General features: G+C 31.2%; 1 protein-coding gene across 1 annotated transcript in view; it reads right to left on the reverse strand.

Moving 5' to 3' along the window:
* The window catches only part of LOC107448813 (TWiK family of potassium channels protein 18), a 54305-nt gene extending 39296 nt beyond the window's left edge, over nucleotides 1–15009 (reverse strand). Inside the window, exon 1 of the mRNA XM_016064158.5 lies at nucleotides 14354–15009. The gene's annotated coding sequence lies outside the window, so the exon portion shown is untranslated. The remainder of the gene's footprint in view (nucleotides 1–14353) is intronic.
* Nucleotides 15010–20881: the final 5872 nt, after the last annotated feature.

Below are 20881 nucleotides of genomic sequence, written 5' to 3' on the forward strand. Positions count from 1 at the left end.
ATTTGCGACGAAAAGTTTCTTCCGTGATATGCCGTCCTCTTAATGGCCAAATCTACGTATGAGTCCATTAGTGTTCTTTGAAACTCTTTCACCGAAGTAGAACATTAATTTTAAATTTTATTTTATAACCGGCGTTGAACAGCTGTTCACAAGTTTTCAGGTTAATGACTATCAATGTTTAACTTTGTAGTCCTGTAATTTAAAACCCAATCTAGAAGACAGAAAAAATCCTGAATCAAACATTGGGACAAAGTCTTCATGGAGAACTTTTTTTTGATGGAACTAATCCACGTTACATGGAGAAGAAAATCACGAAAACCATCCATGGTTAGCCAGACTGCAAGAGAATTCTAAGACACCATCCCGAACAGCCTTCGCTGGGATTCGAGCCTGAGTCACCTCATTGGGAGGGAAATAAATTCTGTCACTGTTTTAAAGTATTGTATTGTCTGTCCTTCCTAATTTAAACCATAAAGATTTAGGTTTGGAACACTCATTGCCTTTACGGGTTTGAAACAACTAGTATGGATTAAATAAAACTGAATGTAAAACTAAACAGTTTTGAAACCATAAAAATGAAATATAACAGGACCTTGGTGTTAGATTATATCAGGCCTTTCGTTTGGTAATGAACATTAAAGTTAGGTTGTGGTTGAGTAGTGTTTTGTCAAGTAAACAGCAGTATCTGGCTTAATTAGTTGATCTAGTGAGGCCATCTATCGTGAAAGATGGAAATACTTGACTTTTTTATGTTAAGCAGCTTCTGGTACCACCATCTATGCGTGAATGAGAATTTCGAAATCCAACAGTCTAGGGCCACCAATTGAGAAGTTCCGGATAATGGATGCCCCAAACTCCTCACGTATTGTGAGAATGGAGGAAATATTACGTTGTCACCGCTGGTATTCGAATCCCCGTCCAGCCGGTCATAAGATTGACAGATTTGCCCGTTCGGATCAAGTACATACCCAGTTGTAATACCTAATTTGAACGAGCTCTGAAAATAGTAGCCTGAAAACTGCCTTCTGACGTTACAAGCCAGAATAAAGACTAGTCAAGTTTACTCCATTCTTTATGTTAAGAACTCCATCTTGCACGGTTAGACGAAAAATAACCACGTGACGAGAAGAGCTTATCATATCATACGCCTGAATTTCGGCTGGGCTTCATGAGTTGTTTTCACCCGGCAATGCTTGTCTGAAAGAGGGCTAGAAGAAACTGAATTGAAAATTGAGGTTTTCGTTCCTCTTGTGACGTCACGCTCCTGATGTCTGACCTCGTGTAAATGGGGAGTAAAAATCTAAATGGCTTCATAAAGTGTACCCTACACTTTTATTACTAGAAGATTGATAGGCATCCGATGATAAAAAATAAAAATGTGGATTCGTAATCATCATCATATGGCTTTGCTTCCAACTTTCGAAGACCGCGCGATTCTCATTAGCTATGGGCCTAGTTTGCTCCGATAAAACTCTGGTTGTATACTTTTAATGGGAATTCAATATGTCTTTCTCAGTAGCCATCATAACAAACGCTTCTAAATATTAATCATCCACGAAAAAGAAACCTGATAATTTTAAGTTTGGAGAACATTCTCTCACATGTAACTTGAGTCAAAGGAGTTATTAATAAGTATTTGTACACTTTATGTAATTCAATATACCGCAGGATTAAGCAATTCACATGAAAAAAATCATTAATTCGATTTATTTTTCATTTATTTATTCTTAGTTTGAGTTATTAAATGCAACCTTTTAAAAAAATGAAATTATAAACTACAGAAGTTCAAAGTAAAGAGCAAAAATTCAAATCGAAAAGCAAAAATAGAAGAGCAAATCGAAATATTTTAAAAGTTAAATCGACTTTTTAAATTTTTACCTGTAGTAAACACGCTAAAATTATTGAATTTGATAATTTTAGCGTATTTACTACCGGTAAAAATTTAAACAGTCGATTTTACTTTTAAAATAATTCAAGGTGAATTTTAAATAAAACATAATCGTATATATATTTTAAAAATTTAAATCACAAAAATTTTAAATTGAAAAATAATTCCTTGCAAATTAAAGAAAAGAGAATGAAATGATAGTCCAATATCACGCACAGGTGATGTCACATATAGGCGAAGAAAGAACAAAAACGCAAACATAGAAGCAGATGCAGAATCGAAAAACTCTCGATATTAGTTTATATGAATGTTAACACCGAGCCCCCTAATTAAAATAATCCTGGAAAAAAAGAGAATACTTGGTTTTGGTTCTGTCAAAACTAAATAAATAAATTAATAAATAAATACGTATTACTTATAAATACCAATCGAGATTGTATAGAAATACACCAAAATTTTGAAACTTAATTCCAAATGTTTAAAAATGTTTTAAAAAAAATTAAATATTTAGTCATAGGGATATTTGACTGAAAAAAATTATAATTTTCTGTGATTAGTTTTTATTTTACATTGAAAAATCCAAAAAAACTGTCGATAATAATAATTTAATTACCCCAAAACTAATTCGAAATTTAAACAAACTGGGACAAATTATTCATTTTCAGAAACTACAATAGTTTGTCTATGTAAAGATCTCCCCTAGCCATTCGTCTGGAGTAGTGGCGGTTACTATGGTTACGAGGTTTAACAATTTCAAGTTGGATCCTAATTTAAGATTGGTTTTGGCTAGGGTCGGAAAGAGAAAGTGAATCAGGAGAGAAAGAAGCTCCCCTTTTTGAAAAGCGCTATTTCTTGTTTACATAGCAGCAGACGCCTTTAGATTTCGTGGAGAGGGGAGTTCATTATATAGACAAACTATATAGTGCTTATCTTCAAAACAATCATATATCTCCTACTAATAGTTTTCGCTAAACAGAATTACGCGACGCAAAATAGCAGTTTTCGACTTTGACGTAAAATAGCTCAATTACTAATAACTACATCAACAATATTTTGACTTCAGAAATTTTTTAAAACGTTTTTCTATAACTGTGCAACATTTCATAATATTTATTTCATCAAACAGTTTTTGTGTTATGACAGAGAAAAGCACATTCGTTAAAATTTTTCTGCAATGGCGGTAACGGCAGCAGCAACTCTCTTTAATATAGAAGAAAAACATTTTGCTAGAGAAACATAAACACCCTACAAACAATTCAACTCTGAATTCAAAACATCTATAAACTTCTGTTTCACGATGAAGTTATAACGGTCGAAAGAGCCAGTTAAAATAAGGAAGGAAATTTTTTTTTCTCAGATCTTGAAGCGATTTGCAAGATGATTGTGTGTGTGTGTGTGTGTGTGTGAGAGAGAGAGAGAGAGAGAGAGAGAGAGAGAGAGAGAGAATTTAAATATTTATTCGATACTTTAATATCCAGTAAGAATAGATTAGGAAAAACATCAATGTTGGGGCTATCGAACATTTGTGGGGATATTAACTGGTATTTTTCACCCTTATGCTTCTTAAATTAGAAAATCTTTGCCCGGTATTCACTACACTGATGTTTTCTTAAGGTTAAGTACCACTGTTCGGTATACATTTGCCCAGTATTCCCAACAGTCAACTTTTTCCTAATCTATCCTAATAGGATATTAAAATATCAACGAATATCAAATTGCACATTTTGCAGACATCGGTCAACATAGACACACACATACATACTTCTACATACATACATACACATACATACTTCTATTAATCTTTTTATGTTATTTCTTTTCTATAAAACAAATCCTAATTAATTACTCCAATCGAAACACTTTCTCACACTTTTAAATTCACATTCTGTCCCTCAATCTATTTTTGGTTCAAGTATGCATTAGTTAAAAGCAAGATATTTTCCCCTTTGCTTTTTGTGGAAATCACGCGACTTAATACTAATTTCTACGATAACCAATAGTAATTTCTAAGATATCCCTCTTTTCCCTAAATAGAGACATTTTCAGATTTTTTGCAAGATCGCAATTGAAAGCAAATTAATTTTATTTGATCATTTTCAAAAGGATAAGGAGCGAAAAGTGAAGTTTACTCCATCGACGATCAGTCTTTCTGGTTGAGAAAATCTTGCAAAAAATCCGAAAATGTCTCTATTTAGGGAAAAGAGGGAAATCTTAGAAATTACTATTGGCTTATGCAATAGGTCGTGCGATTCACACAAAGAGTAAAGAGATAAATGTCTTTACTTTTAATTATGCATACTTGAGCCAAAAATAGATTTAAGAACAGGATGTGGCTTTTTATAAGTATGACAAAATGTTTCGATTGGAATAATTAATTAGGATTTGTTTTACAGAAAAGAAATAACATAAAAAGATTAATAGAAGCATTTTTTGTTACAGCTGCAGGGTATTTATAAATGATAAAATGCTTCTTCGAAACATATTAAAAAAATTTTTTTAACTGAAAGAACACACTGCTGATTGACTGAACTAAAAGATTGAGCCTATTTACGAACGGATCGAAATAAGACTTACAGCACAATGTCAGAAATCATTGGCTGATCTTAAACCCATACCTTTCTTCACGGCTACTTCAAACTAGAAGAGAATGCAGTGAGCAGTTTATTTCCAATGCTGCGAAATTAATTGGATTTGAATGAACCTTGACCCTGGGCTGATGGCGACATTTACCCCTTCTACTCAGAAATCGAAAGAATAATCTGCCACAATTTCTCCATCACTCTCGGTGTTAGTTTGTGATTCATCTTAACGAAGAAAATTGGTTTATTCCCCTATTAACTGTCGTGTTTACTTTTGGAATGGAGAGAAAACACTAAGAAGAAAAAAAAAAGAAAGAAGGAGGTTTCGTTGGCCTAGCCTTTTCGAAAAGCTACCAAGTAACAAAAGAGCTGTTATGATGCAAGAATGTGGGAATCATAAAAAAACAAATGAAAATGAAGAAGTGCTTTGTCTTGATTCGGAACCTGATTTGTGTTACGCGATACGGTGGAGATCCTGCCGGTTTGTAAAATGTAGCAGTCGGACCGAGCAGGAAAACAGACACAGGATTTTAATGAAAGCAAAATAATTTTATTTCATCATTTTCAAATGGATGACGAACGAAAAGTGAAGTTTACTCCATCGACGATCAGTCTTTCTGGTAGGGAAAATCTTGCAGAAAATCCGACTTGGCGCAATTCCCACAAAGAGCAAAGGGAAAAATGTCTTTACTTTTAATTATGCATACTTGAGCCAAAAATAGATTTAATAACAGGATGTGGCTTCTTAAAAGTATGAGAAAGAGAAAGTGTTTCGATTGGAGTAATTAATTAGGATTTGTTTTATAGAAAAGAAATAACATTAAAAGATTAATAGAAGCTTTTTATGTTATATATATATATATATATATATATATATACATATATATATATATATATATATATATATATATATATATATATATATATATATATATATATATATATATATATATATATATATATATATATATATATATATATATATATATATATATATATATATATATATATATATATATATATATATATATAAAACATGAAAAGCTTCTATTAAACTTTTTATGTTATCCTAATTAATTATTCTAACCGAAATACTTTCTCACACTCTTAAAAGTCACATCCTGTTCTTAAATCTATTTTTGGCTCAAGTATACATTTAATTAAAAGCAGGACATTTATCTCTTTCCTCTCTGTGGGAAACGCTCTATCTATTTCATAAACCAATAGCAACTACTAAGATTTCTCTCTTTCCCTAAATTAAGACATTTTGCAGATTTTACTTTCCCTAACATATAACCAAGGAGCACAACTTTTCGTGTTCACTTTTACACACTCTGATGACTGCTCTGACTAATAATTAATAAATAAATTTTGTAACCTCCTTCCCGGCCTAAGACCTGTTTTAATCCTTCCACTCGGCAACGACGTTATAAGTCGCCAGGACTGAACTGTCGGGAAGGGGGTACGGTACATCAAAAATATGGAATATCTCTCATTTGAAATTAAATAAATCAACTTCGGAAGAGGGTACATCAAAAATACGGAATATCTCATTTGAAATTAAATAAATCAACTTCGGAAGAGGGTACATCAAAAATATCGAATATCTCATTCGCATGGACAGTTGGAAAATAAGCAGTTAAATTCTTCTTAATCATCATAATTCATCCAGTAACTTCAACAAAAATAAATTCTTCAATCATCAAACTTTTTGTTTATACAGGGTGGTCCTAAAATATATGTCAAAAATGTAAAGGTAGGTACAGGGGACTTAAATAAGCATATTTCGGATAGGAATGTGTGTGCGGTAATGGCACATTAAAGCACTAGCTTGTAAAGCAGTATGAATCAGAGGAAACTGAAAAGACAAGTAAAGACAAAAGAAAATAAAAATTTATCAACAGTTTACAAGAGGTACTCCAAAGAACCGCCACCAACATCGATACAAGATTCACAGAGACGGCACATGGATCGTCTTACATTTGAAAAGACGTTAGTCATGTCGAGCACATGTAAAGCAGCGACAGACAAGCGGAGAACAAGATCTTCTTGATGGGACTCTCGTACACCAGGCTTTTAATATGACCCCAAAAGAAAAAGTCCAAGCAGGTTAAATCAGAAGAACGCGGTGGCCAGGGACCTGGACCACCCCGTCGTATCCAATGCTGGCCGTTGACAGCGTCCACGTGATTTCTGACGCTACCTGTACATCCTCTGATCAGCTAATTCGTTTCCTTGTGCAGCCCCATGCATGAAATGCACGTCGGCAGGCTCCACATTGGTGAAACGATGCATGCTGTTTGAGATCCGTGAGGGAATCCAGCTAGCAAGCGCTTTTATACGCCGGAGTCATCAGCGCTCCCTACCGGCTCAAGGCGGCATTACCGCACACACAATCCTATACGAAATATGCTTATTTAAGTCCCCTCTACCTTCCTTTACATTTTTGACATACATTTCAGGACCACCCTGTATAAATGATACCTACGCCCAGTGGAACTTGTCTTAAAGATCATCGATTTTCCTTTTGTGTATGCTGCATATTATGTCTACGTTCTGAAGGCGATGGATACAACTAGAGAGCTGAGATTCGATTCCCCCCCCCCTCTTGGACAGAAAAGAAAATCTGCATTGGACTCCTGATAGACGTTAAAAAGTATTCGATTTGAAACCTCATCCCTTCCGGAAAGCGTAGCATTTTATCGTCAGTAAATTGTTCTAACCTCGCCTCATTCAAGGAGAAATATAATTCCTCTTAACGAAGAAACAAATTTTTTCCCTAGCAGCTCTCGTCTTAGCTTTTGGAATTGTGTTTATGGAATTTCAATCAACTTTCATCTGATGTTGCAGTTTTCAAAATATCTTCTTGGACTAATTCGAACTTTTTCACGTATCCTTTGTGTTAATTTTTTTACAATTCTCATAAAAAAAATTCTTGAAGTTTTATTGATTAATAAATAAAAAAAACACTCATGTAAATAAACAAAAATAATAAATTATGATTTTAAATTTTTTTTCTCATATTTGATGTTTCAATTGAAACAATTATTTTTTAAACATTGATCGTATTTACTATTGAAACTTTTTTTTCTTGAGAAATTTTTATTTTCAGAGAATTGATTGGCATAAAAAATGTTTCGAGAAATTATTTTCATATTTATTGTTTTATGTGTTACAGTTTCTATGATTTATTGATTAATTGAATTTATATTTTTGTTTTACTATAGTGTGTAGGGTTAATATTAAAATGCCATTAAAAAAATTTTTCTCTTCTAAATGCAACTACAATAACTATTGATATTGATTTTTGGTATTGATATGATTGATGTTGATAAATGAATGCAATTGCTGTGTGGCAGAAATTATAAATTAAATCAAGAAAGGTTAAAACTAATGCAAATAATTTGGAAAATGAATAAAATACTTGTTGTTGGAATTTGAATTGAAATGTGAAACCAGACATTAATGCTTGAGTCCAACGTTGGTAATTAGTTCATAGCTCAGTTCTAGCTCAGTAATTTCCATTAACAAATTGTTTCTTTATTTCTGAACTTTAATTCCAGCATACAGATAGGAAAATGATATGAAACACAAATTGAAAAGTATTAGTAACCAAATTCACTTAAAAAACACATTTAAAATGGAAATGAAAATATTAGAATTTCCTAACACTCAATTGTGACAAATTAAATAACCAATTAAGATCTCTGCATAAAAATTACTTTAAAAAATATCCGAAATAAAATTTTTGAAAAAAAGAAGAAGAAAAATTATGTCCAAAAAGAAAGAAAGAAAGATATAAATGAGAAAAAAAAATTAATTTGCAAATTAACCAAACTTGCACTTCAGATTAAAAATAAGGAAAATAGCTAATCAGTCAAAAATTAAAAACTGATTTACCTTAATACCATATTAAATTTGAAAGCTTTGTTTTGGATTTCAATTAGTGATAAATTGTGTTAAACAGGTTGTAATGTAAAATCTGAGAAGACTGATCACCTTTTCTGATTAAAAGCATTTTGTCCTTAGACATTTTGCCTGAAATCCGGGTTAATGATTGCAATGAAAATACCAAGAAAGAAAGTAAAAGTATAAAAAAATATAGAAAGCAGAAATAAAAGGAAAATAAAAGAAAGAAAGAAAAGAAAAATAAAGGAAAGAAAAGAAAATTTTAGGCATAAAAAAAAGAAAAAAAAAAGAAAGAAAAAACGAGAATAGCAAGAATGTAAACAAAGTGAATTTGTAGAAAAATAAGACAAAAAAAAATAGACTTAAAAATAAAGATTTAAATAGCAAAGCTGAAAATAATCTTGAATTTTCAAATATTCTTGAGACTAAATGTGATAATGGTGCGTAACATTGTCCAAATTATGTTGACGGAATTGTGCAAATCCAAGATAAAAAATAAATTCCTAACTTCAGGAGATTTTCAAATATTTTGCTATTAAGGTGACAAATATGAAAGGTAAATAATAAATAAAGTGAAATGAAGACAATACTAAAGTCTTGAACTTCAGAATAACAACCACTGTGTCATTTTTTTTTCAAACAAGGTAAACGATACTCAAATTGAATTCCAGATAGAAATTTTTCCTCTATAACTGTATTTTGTATTATGTGTTTAACATTCTAACTTGCACATTTTTAAAAATGTCTATAAATTTTTATCATCCTCATTGAAGAGTTAACTTAAATTGTGTTATTATGAAGAATACTTCTTATAGTGAAAAAACTGTGTTGTGATCTTTAAACAAAGGACTTGGAACTGAAAAAACTGTTAACTCAGAAAAACTGTTGAAAATGAAAATTTTAAATTTGCTGATAATGCCACTACAGATTTTTAACTGTGTTAAAATTTTTACCAAGAGTACAAATGTGTATTATTTTTTTTTTTTTCAATTCATATTACTTTTATATATTGTTAACATTATAAATTTGATTATTTTCATTTTAATTATGCTTCTACCATAGGGAAGATTTTACAAATTGATAATTTTTATAATTTTTTGATTGTAACTAAACATTTTTGGCGAGGGGGGATGTAACATAAAAAGCTTTTATTAAACTTTTTATGTTATCCTAATGAATTATTCTAATCGAAATACTTTCTCACACTTTTAAAAGCCACATCCTCTTCTTAAATCTATTTTTGGCTCAAGTATGCATTTAATTAAAAGCAGGACATTTTTCCCTTTCCTCTCTGTAGGAAACGCTCTATCTATTTCATAAACCAATAGCAACTACTAAGATTTCCCTCTTTCCCTAAATTAAGACATTTTACAGATTTTACTTTGCAAGATTTTCCCTAACATATAACCAAGGAGCACTACTTTTCGTGTTCACTTTTACACACTCTCATGACTGCTCTGACTAATAATTAATAAACAAATTTTGTACCCTCCTTCCCGGCCTAAGACCTGTTTTAATCCTTCCACTTGGCAACGACGTTATATATATATATATATATATATATATATATATATATATATATTACAGGGGATTTAGATATTATTGACAACGATAATATTAAAAAATTTATGTCTTTAGGTTCAAAATTTAGACCATCTTTTCCAACTTCAAAAAACAAAGTTATTTCTATTTTTATTAAAAATCTCGATGATTTTATTTTAAAATTATCTTACAAACATAATTTCCCAATTGAAGGTTTCTTTGAATGGAGAGAGAATATCATTAAAGATTTTAAAATCAATATTAAAAGGGACAAATTAGTTTTTCAAAAGGATTTAATTTTTAACTCTGTTTTAAGACAAGATGTTAAAAATATTCAAAATAAATTTTGTATAACCACTGTTGATAAAGCTAGTAATAATTTTGCAATTATTTGAAAATTTTTTTACAAACAACTTCTTTCCAATGAACTTAATAGCAATATTACCTACAAAAAACTTAACACCAGCAGTGATATTATTATTAATAAAATTAATGCTATCTATAAAAGACTTAAAATTAAACCAAATAATATTAACAATTTTCCTTTTCTTTTTGCCAATCCAAAATTCCATAAGACTCCAACCAAATTCAGGTTTATTGCAAGTGGCGTTAATAGTAACATGAAAAAAATCGGTATTTACTTTGAGAACATTCTTAAAAAAGTTTATAACAAAATTAATAAACTTACTAAAAATAATAACTATTTAAATTGGAATATTAAAAATAGCATTCAGGTTTTAAATACACTAAAAACTTTAAAAAATGTAGATTCAATTCACTGTTTTGATTTCGAAAACCTCTATACTTCCCTTCCAACTAATAAAATTCATGATGACCTTCTTCAAATTCATAGCATGTTTAATCTCAGTGATATTATTAATGAAGATAACTGGAACTTTCTAGTACATATTAACCTTAACAACAATTATATTCTTTTCAATGACCACCTTTTTCAACAAATTAATGGTATTCCCATGGGAAATAATTTCAGTACTAACATCGGCAATATTTTTCTTTTTCTACAAGAATATAGATTTGTAAAATCACATGTTAATCTTCCAATTGATTCTCTCTTTCTCAGATTCATTGATGATCTATTAGTTATTAATTTTAATGATTTCGATATTCTAGCAAAACATATTTATCCAAATGAATTAATTCTTAATAAAACAAATAATAGTAATTCTTCAGCAAATTTTTTAGATTTGACTCTTAATATTAATGCAGATAAAAATATTACATTTAAACTTTTTGACAAAAGAAATGAATTTAAATTTCCAGTTAAAAAATGCATAGATTTCAACTCTAACTTAGCCAATAAGGTTTTTTCTAATATTATTGCCAATCAAATTCATAGATTTTACAGGAATAATTCTAACTATAACGAGTTTTTATTAGATACTGATATATATAAAAACGATTTAATTAATAGCCATTTTCCTAGTTCATTTCTTAATTTCTATTTTAAAAAAATCTTAAATAACTTGGTACATTAATTTTTAATTTTTATTTAATTTTTCTGTTTTAAAAATAAGCTCTGATTTTTTCAAGGTAGGAACTAACTATGATAAACTATTCCTAAAGCCACTGGACGGAATAGTTTGGATGTATGACCTTTTATACTGGATTAGTTAAATATTTTTTAGTTACTTTTTAATATTTGTAGCCTCTTAAAATTAATTTAATTTTAATTGTCCAGTATAATAAACAGTTTATTTATTTATTTATTTATTTAATTATTTTTATTTTTGTATAAGTGGAATGGGCTCTGGTTCGTAAAGAACCACCCCAAATGAATGCAGGTGATACGTGTATACTTTAAAATTATGTAAGGTTGTATGAATGAAGAATAAAACCTATAAACGGTTTTCTATTCCTGTATGCAGGCTCTGATTTTTAAATAAGTCACCCTATGAAAGATGGATATGTGTATTCTGCAAAATTATGTTAGATTTTATGAATGAAGGATAAGTCTATAAACGGCTTTCTATCCTGACAGACTGACTTTTAAATTAATTTCCCTATTAATGATTTTTTTTTTTTTTTAAGACTGCTAATTTATTCAATCCGTTAAACATTTTTATTATTATTTCAATTTTATTACCTTTTTACTAATTGTTTCTCATTCAGCACTAATATTTTACCTAAACATTTTTTTCTTCTTCTTCGATCAAATGTTTTTTTAATTTTATTATATTCGATTCAAGCTATAAGCAATATTTTACATCTTCGCGATTTTTGTTAACTGTTTTATTATTGTACTTTTAAACCTAAACCGCCTTTTAATTCACGCCGGTAAGTTTGATTTCCTTTTACATTTTTCTTTTATTTCATGATTTTTTACAACATAAGGTTTTTTGCGATATCGACACATATAAAGAATAATTTTTATCTTAGGATAATTATTCTTTATTCAGAAATATCGCATTATTTATGGCAATTAGATGTGTCTTGACAACGACTATTTGCTTTTACCATTCTTGTTTCTCTACCATTTAGTTTTTTATTTTTATTTTATTCATGTTTTTTTTCATGTTAATTTGTGTGTATATATATATATATATATATATACATAAAATAATAAGTGATCAAAACTTAAAATACTTAAATGGGAATTTGGACATCCACTCCTCTAAAACTGTACAGTGTCCTAGAGATTGGACACAGGACTGTGTTAGCCTGAAATCACACTCAACGGAGAGATGTTTTAAGTGAGACTAAACCTTACTAGGAATAGAGAATCGTTCCGAAAAACTGGTATTAGACCCAAAGATTCATCTTGGCTTAGACTCTCAACCATCATCGGCGGCCCAATTCCACCCTGGCGGCAACCGACCATGGGTTAGGATCCACCTTGGTTCTCCGTATCACCCTATTTACACTAGGACTGAAGGAAGAAACATCTAGCTGGGATTCAAACTCCAGTTCAACAGGTCATTATATTGACAGGGTCGTCCACTCGGCTTAAGTATGTACCCAGCTGTAACATCCTATTTAAACGAGGACTGAAAAAAAGGCTTCTGAAAGCAGTCCTCCAACGTCAAAAGCCTGAAAAAAGCTTGCCAAATTTACCCCATTCCTGAAGTTAAAAACCCTATTTTGAAAGGATTAGGGAAAAATAACCACGTGAGGCTAAGAGCTAGCTAATCATCACGAGTTTAAATTCCAGCCTGACTTTGCCTGAAAGCATTGCCGGAGGTTAGAAATCAGGTTTTTTTTCCTCTTGTGACGCCACGAGTTTGATGTCAGGCCCAGTGTAAATGGTGTGTATGATCTATTTAATGGCTCCATGTTTCGAGTTACTTTCTTCCTTTTAAAAAAAAAAAATTTAAAGTGCAGTTACTTTAAACAACATATCTGTAAAATAGTTTTGTATCAATATTTATCTCAGCAGTTTAAAATTATTGAACACATTACGTAATTCTACAACTTACAGTCTTTTAAATAGATAAAAATTAAAGTTTTTTTTATTTAATTGTTTATTTATTTATTTTTTAAAGCCTTGCTATTTTAAATTTTTGAATCATTAACACAAAATCATATTGGAGCAAAATAAAGATTTAGCAAGAAAAAAATATAGTATTCGGATTAAATTCGGAATCTGAAATAATTCTTATAGATTATTGCTGTTTTTTTTCAAAAAACTTTTTCTGGTTATGGAAAAAACAATCAAAAGGAACTCTAATTCTTATAGAAATAAATTCTTAGTAGCAACATTATAAAGTTTATAAAAATATTAAACAATTTATAACAACACTCATCATAGAAACTGATTTATCTAAACCTATTTATGGTTAAATGTTGATACTCGCTGTTATTATTTTTTTTAATTATAATTAACAAAAGTTAGTATGGGACAATTTGAAATTTTATTTCTTTCCTTATTTTGGCTGGTAAAATATTTTCCAACATAAAAATAAAGCAAATTAATTAAATTAAATAATACGGTGTATCTTGAAATGTCGATATTTCGAGATATTAAAATTTTGATATCACTCGAAATTATTTGGTACGTGTTCTCATTAATTTCATTTAAAACATAGTAATACATACAAATAAGTGATGTTGAAAAAATAATTCGACTTACGATGCATTGTTACCATGGGAATGTTTTCTTAGTTCCTATGTAGCACTGTCAAACTAGAATTAGCACTTTTCAAAGCGAAAGAAAATATGTCATATTTAAGTTTTGGCTTTAAGGCTTTCATGTAATAAAACATAAATAATTTGCGTGAGAAAATATTTCTTTACAAGCTTACGAAGAATTTTTAAAACCACGGGAGGGATTTTTCAGTTTCTACGTCGTCAAACCATATTCAACACATCATAAATTGAAAGTAAATACGTGAACTTTTAAGTTATGATTTTGAGCTTATCATAAATTTATAGGTTTCATGTTATGTAATACAATTTCAAAATTAGAAAATACACTTACCTTTTAAATAAATCGCTTGAAATTAATTTATATAAATCCAAAGAAGTCCTTTACTATCCAATGAATCTTCGTAAATTAAACTATCTTTTAGTTAGTGAACTTTTTTGAGCCTGATCCAGATAAGTATTGATCATAATGCAGCAATATAACTATTTCTGTGAATTCTAAAGCTCTGATGCATCGCCTACCATATAGCAAAAACAACTTGTGTTGGCGGGTTGCCTTCTGACTTCGAAAAGAATATTTCTTTTCTCCCTTCTTTATTTTCTTTATTTTTTATGTTCCATTCGGGACTATTTCGAAGGATGACACTTTTCTTCTTTGAGACAATTTTAGATCTCACCCATCTTCAGTTTAGTCTGACTAAAATTGATTTCTAAGAAAGTGAAATCAAATTTAAGAAGAGAAGTTAATGAAATTCAGGTTGCAGAGAAGTCTCCAACGATTCCTAGAGAATTGTTTATTATTTCGACTTAAGGTAAGAATCAACTAAAGATGTCAACATAAGAGAATGCTTTAAAAACAATCGATATCGACGTTCTTGTGAGTAATTTCTGGAAGCTATTTAAGTTGGCTTTTCAACATGGCTTTTATGATTGTCATCACCTTAGTGATCTTTTAACAACTTCGTTTGTTTTGTTTACATGTCTGAAGTCATACTAAACTTCAAGCGCTCTTTGATGGAATCCCTCCAATAATTTACCGAACCCACGCACTCAACAATGTAAAACTCTTTATTGAATGTTTATACTAATTTCAAACTCTATATTATGAAGGTAATTTGTTTGTACAAAATAATTAAAAAAAACAACAACATAATTAATTTTGATAGAAGATAGGATTTTTCTGAATCGAAATCGTTTTTGTTTCATAACAATATGTATTTAAAAATAGCTACATAAATAATACCATAAAAATGTCATCCATTTTAAATATTGCAAGGAGAAACATTTAAGGTAGTTTAATCATATTCATTTTATTGCTAAATTTAGCTCTAAATTCATAACGGCGATAGCAGTTTCTGCCTTAGATAACATGGTAGAAGTACCATGCGAAAAAAAAAAAGCTTATCTTCTGATCGGTTGATTGATTTGTTCATTTACGTCGCACTAGAGCTGCACAATGGGCTATTGGCGACGGTCTGGGAAACATCCCTGAGGATGATCCGAAGACATGCCATCACAATTTTGAATTTGGGGATGGCACCCCCGCTTCGGTAGCCCGACGACCTGCTTATCTTTTGATCGGATTTTTACATAAGGATTCAATTTTAATGGTTTGAGAAAAGGTTTTGCCACCTTAAATGTGCTAATTAATCTGTGTAAATGATATTTTAAGCCATAAAATTAGTTCGAAAACACGAAAACGTGTTTTCGAAGAATTTGGATTCTTGACTCTAAAAATAAGGCGGTACTATTAAATAAATGGAAATTGCGGTGCTAATTATTTAGTTAGGAGAGCGGTCAAAAAATCGAGCCCCTTATTGTTAAATTCATTTTTTGTGTTTTTTGCGATATATTAGGAACTTTTTAAGGGATTCAAAAAAATTTTGCACTCAATTATAAAATTCGTTTATACAAAGATAAATCGAAACAAAAATTATTTCTTATAAATATTTATTATTTTATTTATTAATGGTTGAAAAGGTTTTGACAAATTTTTAAATTAATTCAATCGAAGTCATTTTAAATGATAAAATCCAAAAATTGAAAGGAATCGGTTGAATAGTTTTTGCGAAAATAAAAATTTAAAAATACGACTTCTTTGCGAAGGCGAATAAGTAAAGAGTAAAATTATCATCAAGGGGTTTAAACTTTTAACCATACTCCTATCTTTACGATTAGGACCATGCATTTTTCAATTTCATTCCGCGAACTGCGACGGCTCAGGAGATAGAGGGTTCGCCTTCCAAAGAAGTGAAACCAGTTCGAATTCCAGCGATGACTGCTAGATACGATTTCTGCATCCGGCTTGCACCGACCACTGTGCTGACGTGAAATATCCTCGTGGTAGACGAATCATGGTTTAGAGTCCCCTTGCAGTCAGGCTAATCGTGAGAGGTTTTCCTCACCATGTAACGCAAATGCGGGTTAGTTCCATCAAAAAAGATCTTCACGAAGTCAAATTTCTCCCAATACTTGATCCAAGAGTTCCCCTGTCTTCCGAATTGAGATCAAAATTACACGGCTGCAAAGTTGAACATTAGCAGTCGTAAACCAGAAAATCGGGTCGACCGTTTAACCGACGGTTATAAAATTTAAAAAAATTTCCTTCCGCATATTTTGAGGGTCAAGAATCCGTCGAAAAAAATGTATATTTATTTAGAGAAAGTACGTTTTTGCTTCTTATTTCGGCACTTAAAATGTTTTCAACGCAAATTAATGAGCAAAATTAAGATGAGCCATTCAAATCATTAAGTTTGGATCTTGGTAGGGGAGAGAGGGCTAATGTGGACATTTAGAATAACTTTTTCAGTTATTGCTCAAATCTCCTCAGTGAGACATGGTAGATAGGCAGGATGTCGAAAATGTTATCTTCCTACATACAAAGATCGCAAGGGCCGCCGCTGTTTTTATAGCATTCAACTTTCAACTTTGCTTCGCTATGCAAAAACTATAAGATTGGAAATTTACTGGCAGTACGAAGGGAAAAAAATTACACTCGATTTTTGGTTCGTTATTTACTGATGAGCTTGAAGCAAAGGGTACCATGCGCGCCGCACAGCAGGTCGTAAAAATGAAATTATGAACTTCGTACTGAAAAGGTCATTTTTGTTAATGAATTTAGCATGAGCTTTTTATTTTTTGATTTTTGTTTGCTCGAAAATATTAATTAAGATTAATGATGTTGTTGTTGCTTCTAATGTCGCTTGCCTAATGCCAGCAAGCCTGTTTGGTGAAACCAAGAGAATTTACGGCAGAGGGTGCGTTTCTTATTTTTCAGTGGCGCCGCATCCATGGACAAGAATATGACTTCACACACACACACGTCACAGCTCGTTAATAGGATGAATCTATACATACATTCATTCATACAGAGATCGTAATTTTGACCTAAATCAGAGAACGATCAATCTCCAATTCAGTACCCCCAAGGGTATTGATTTGCTATGGGAACATGGAAGACTTTATGACCCAACAAGTTTAGCGCGCATAAGTCACCAAATACTACATGAGGAGTCTTTGGCCGGCGGGGATCGAACTCACGACCACTTTGACACGGGTCCAACGCCCTACCAACCAGGCTATCCTGGCCACATTAAGATTAATAAACTAGTTACTATGAAAGTGCGTATAAAACTGATGGGATGAAAAAACTTCGTTCAAGAATTATCAACTGTTGTAAAAAAATAGCCTGTGTGCTGATCTACTTTCCGCTGAAATGCAACTACAGAGTTGAAATTTGACATGCTGAAAGAACCATTTTCATTTGTGAACTTATTGAAAGATCTTTTTTCTAAATTTCAATTTTTTTCGAAACTGTGTCTAAGTGTGTATGTATATATAAACACAGTTTAATGAAAACAGAACTACAGTGAGAATTAAGAAATAGAACAAATATTTCTGATCAGGTATAATTATCAATTTCTTCAAATATATATCATACAGATATATAGTATAAACAGATGACAAGAGCTGAGCCGTGACCCCGAGAGGTGACTGCTGAGCTGGGATTATCATATTTGGTTTGATCTTTTGTTCTGATTAATATATTTTGATGCTATTTGCGGCATTTCTCACTATTTTGTTTTAAATAAAATTTTTATATGCGATTTGTATTTTTACCCCCCTCCTAAAATTTGCTGGTGGTAGGAGGAGTCTAAAACCGGCAACTAAAAATGTGAGAGTACATTTTTAAATCCCCTGATTTGAACTCAAAATACGTAATTTATTTTTTTGTCTTCACTGTATGAAAGCAATCAAGCGAGAGCTTCAAAGCTGCAAGTGAACGCATAATTTTTCCACTTTCCTTTATTTGCACGTACATTGATAGAAACAATTAAGGGGGATTTTCTTCTTTTTGCAATTTAAAAAAAAATATATACAAACAAATAATAACCAAACTTGGCCTAGTCACCTATCCAGCACAGCAGCTGATCAACACACTGTCAGCCAAAGAAAAAACATGTCTAATAATGTGTTTAATCACCTCGAACAGCTACACAACTCTCGCATCGGCGTTTCATACTGTTTACCTCGGTTCTCATTAATCCCTACGGCAACGCAACCACTCATGTATACCAAGGCTTGAGTTCATCGATGGTCGTTGAACTTGGTCATCAACCTGCAAATGAGCGACCAAAGGCGCCCCACACGTGATCGATGGAATTAAGGTCAAGGGATATCGTAGACAATTCCAATCGTAATCGTGGATTATCAGTTATTGTTTGCTACTCTATAAACTAACATCCATCCACAGGCATAAACTACCTGGAATGTTTAATTTTTTTTAATTAATACAAAATGTTTTCAAGGTTTAAAAATAGGCCACTGAAAAAAAGTTTTGTCGAGGGGGTCATGTGCCCCCGACGCTACACCTCTGTGAAATCATAAAGGTCGACCATCTGTTTCCGGTTTAGTGTAACAAAAACAAAATATTCATTAGTTTTCCAGAAGGTGATCTGATGATCGACTCCTTTCATAAGTGCCCTTGCTCACTAAATTTTATAATAACGTAGAGAAAATTAGCCAGTGGTGAGAAAGAAAGAAAAAATTTTTGCAGTTAATTACAACTACTTTATAACAAACGTAGTTAAGCACGACTTTTGTAGTGATTACGAACTAGTTTTGAAATGTAGTTTCCACTTCATCATTTTGAACTTCACTGGAAAACTTAATTTACACTCATGTTCAAATTGATTTTGAATAATGATAATAAAAAGGCTTATTCAAGCATAAGTTATTATTAAGAAATATTTGTTCATGTTTACATGGGCTAGTGAATTATCCGCGATCGCAACGCTTGATTACGCCATCTGGGAAGAAGACCAGTTCCATGTCTTGACTCCTTTTCTTTTTCCACCTCTGCTTAGTTGTATGGGAATATACTACGATATTTTCCCTTTCCATAGTATTTTTCCCATTTAATTATCAAAAATATTTTTTAAAATTTCCTCGATGCTTTCTCTAAGAACTATGTTTAAAGCAGTTTTGAGTTCCATATAGTTTTTAAACTTAAAAAAAATTATTCTATTTGAAAACCAAGACAAAAAACTTACTTCCCTTCCCCATGACTATCCACAAGCTAATGGTGAAAGCATGTGAAGTGTTGCCATAGGTAGAGAGCTCTCTGCGCCACCTGTAGCCCATTTCGATCACCAATTCTAAACAATTTTTTACAAAGTTGCTCTTAAAATCTTTAACTTTCAAAGCTTTCCTCGACAGCGAATATGTTCCTTTCCATTGGAATAACATGTACACATTCTTTTAGTATAGGCTGTTGCTTGGCTGACCGATTTTTTAATAAATAGAGACATTTGATTAGTCGATCGCTCCATCGTTTTCATCTTTATCGCTTAATCGTTTAGTCAGGCTTACTAGAATGACATTTTTAGCATTTTTGTTTGGCGCAATTTTACTAATGCGCATGCTCGGTTTAATAATTTATTCAAACCAATCGAAACACTTCGTAGACAATGAATATAGAAACTTGTATCCCCTCCTTTGCTTGTGCATACTCAGACCATAGAGTTGAAATACTGGGTAGAGAGAGTAGAATAACCCCCGACCCGTGAACAAGATAAAGTCACGTGACTGTAGCCCAAACTTGCCGTTCACTGAGACCGCTTCGATTCCCGTCCATTCGTTTAGCATTGCGATCGTCTGATGCAATTAACTGTCTGTCTTTTTAATTCAGAAATAAGAATGGTACAAAAGTCCTGAGCATTTTGCTGCACGGAGAAGTTTTCTAGGGACTGTCCGATAACTTTTTACAAGAAAGGGCGACATTTTTTTTCACTTTTTCTATTTTAAAATTGATTTTAAAATTTTTCCGATACTCAGTCATGCTCTGATAATCATGTTTTATTTGCTTTAATAATCAATTACGCTCGTTTTTGCTCACTTTTTTTGCATTTAACATAAGTTTTTATTGTTTCTTAAACTTTAAACTTATAATGTTTAAGTATATTTCAATATATATTCTATTTTTAGCTGAAATAGCTGCAAAGCTTTGTTGGCTTCCTTGGCGAGATACTTTAGCGCCAAGGAACAGTTGAGTAAACTTTCGGTTTTGTTTTAGTTCTCTTTAAATGTCGATATCATTTCTGTATATTCTGAAGATTTTGTATATCTTTACCTCTTGATTACTAAAACCCAATATTTATCTTGTTCTAAAATGTTTCCTTTAAATATATATATTTAAATAAAAAATATGGTACATAAGAAGTTGTGTTTTTTAAATTACATAGGAATGCTTAAAAACCAAATTATTTGTATATTCTTATATGTTTGATGAATAATTAAATTCTATGAAATATTTTTAGTATTTAAATATAAAATAGTGTATAGTAGTTTTAGTGTTAATTTT

This window comes from Parasteatoda tepidariorum, chromosome 12 (assembly GCF_982258835.1).
Source record: "Parasteatoda tepidariorum strain Cologne lab strain chromosome 12, Ptep-v5.0, whole genome shotgun sequence".
Lineage (NCBI taxonomy): Eukaryota > Metazoa > Arthropoda > Arachnida > Araneae > Theridiidae > Parasteatoda > Parasteatoda tepidariorum.